This window comes from Octodon degus, unplaced genomic scaffold (genome assembly GCF_000260255.1).
Source record: "Octodon degus isolate 3935 unplaced genomic scaffold, OctDeg1.0 scaffold00209, whole genome shotgun sequence".
Taxonomy (NCBI): domain Eukaryota; kingdom Metazoa; phylum Chordata; class Mammalia; order Rodentia; family Octodontidae; genus Octodon; species Octodon degus.
In genome coordinates, this window is record NW_004524785.1 from 907,630 (window position 1) to 910,062 (window position 2,433).

The following is a 2,433-nucleotide window of genomic DNA, read 5'->3' on the forward strand; positions in this document are numbered from 1 at the left end:
GGCACTGAACTAAAATGTGTTTCTACAGCAACTGAAACAAGGAAAACTGCAGAGACAACTCACAGAGCATAAGAAAATACTACAAACAGGTGCTTTCAAACCAAACCCCAGAAGGGGTCTAATATCTAAAATATCTAAGGAACTTAACTCAATATACAAATAAGATGATCAAAGAATAAAAAGTACCTGGATAGCATTAGTTAAGATGCAGAAATGGACAGTGAGTACAAAAGAAAATGTCTATCATCAGTAATCATATCAACCTCGCTTTCATCAAGAAAATGAAAGACAAAAAATGTTCATCATGGTGAGTTACCAGCACAACTGGCAATTGTCCAAAGTTGTTGAATTGAGCCTTTTATAGTTCAGCATATTAATATAGCATTACTTTTTATAGCTCATGGTTACATCTTGTCCTCTGAATAACTACTACGAAGATAACAATATGCAATGTATTAATTATTGCAACTGTCCTACTAACCTGTTTTTGAAAGTGTTTCATTGCTATTGCATTTTTTCTCACTAAAATGAACAAAAAAACACTAAAAAAGTTCATAATGATTCCAAGAAAAGGAAACACTTGTCCATTGTTAGTAGAAATATAAATTAGATTAGCCATTGTGAGAAGGCTTACCAAGGCACATCACACAATTAAAAACAGAACAATCATATGATGTAATAATCCTACTTCTGGGTATATACTCAAAGGAAGTTACATCAGTATACGGAACAGAGAATGAACTCTGCTGCTCATTACACCAGCGTGACCCACAGGCAAGAAATGGAAACAACCGGAGTGTCCATCAAGAAACTAAAAGTGGTGTACATTCACAATGAAATTCTACTTAGGGGGGAACTACCCGCTCGGGACCCCCTCCTGTCCCTCTCTTGGACAGGAGCTTTCTTTCTCTCAATAAATATATTCTGCTCATAACCTCAAAAAAAAAATTCTACTCAGTCTTTCAAAAGAAGAAAATAGCCACTTGCAACACTAATGGGTGAACCTAGAAGATTGTGGTAAGTGAAATAAACCAAATGTATAGGTGCATAGATTCCACATGACCTCATTTGTTTCACGTTTGCCAGCTAAAAAGAGAGTAGAATGCTGGCTAACAGAGGTGTGAGGGAGGAGGCATACACAGAGGTTGACAATAGGGACTGTTGATAAAAACATCCAGAGGTCCAAAGGAGTAGGTTTTGACATCTATTTCACAGTAGGGTGACAACAGCCAAGAGTGCTATAGTGTACATTTTAAGATAACTAAGAATAAATTTTGAATGTCTCACCATAAAAAACTTATAAGAAAGAAAATGGACATATTAATACTTTGGGCATATTGGATAATAGCTATAATGATTGATGTACATATTGATTACCAATAATATATTATTGCTTGAGATAATGGATATTTGATTAGATAATGTATATATTGATTGATATTGTATATATTGATTGGTTAATGGATACATTGGTAATGGGTAAGTTGATTAAAATTTATTTTTTTCATTGTATTTCTAAGATACATTTAACCAGTTTATATTTTGCCCTTTTATACAATTCTGTACAATTATAACTTGTTAATAAAACTAATAGTAATAAAATTAAAATAAATTAATTTCAAAGGTCATAAAATGGAAAATAAAAAGGGTTTATATTCAGTAGTCCATAAATCTTAGAAATATTTGTTTTACTTTATTTTGTTTTCTTTTTCCCATACTACTGTGCACATTGCTGAATATAGTGTATGCCGTAGTGAATAGATAACTGGCCATTTGATTCCACTCTTTTTTTTTTGAAGGTTCTTTTTTTTTTCTTTGTGCAAGGTCTCACTACACAGCCCAGAATCATAGTGATCCTCCTGATTTCTGCCTCTCTAGTACTGGGATTACAGGCACACACTACCACATCTGAACTCCATCACCAGCTCAGTGCCTGGGGGCAGGACCCATGTGGCATATAGAGCCAGGGATCCAACCCTGGCTCCTACGCTTACCTAAGCAAGCGTTTAGTCCACTGAGCTATACCGCCGGCCCCTTATTCTGCTCTTCTTGAAACTGCCTAATAAAATCTTAAGCCATTTTCCTAAGCTACTTATTATCACTCTAATTTGTTAGATCTTCATATATATTCTGGATATTTCTGCTTTAGGCATCATTTATAGTTTCATAAACTCTTTGAATTGTTCATAGCTTTATTTTATGCAGGAGTTTCGATTGTACATAAGAATGTGATATATGCTGTCTGTATAAAAATTTATTTTTTCCAAGTTCTGAATTTCTTGCTTGGTCAATAACATCACTTCCATTATTTGATGATGTGTTTGGTCTCTTAGGATAAGTACAATTTTTTCTTTTTGTGAATGATCCCTTCTTTTTTTTTTTTAATTTTTTTTTATTTGAGAGAGAGAGAGAGAGAGAGAGAGAGAGAGAGAG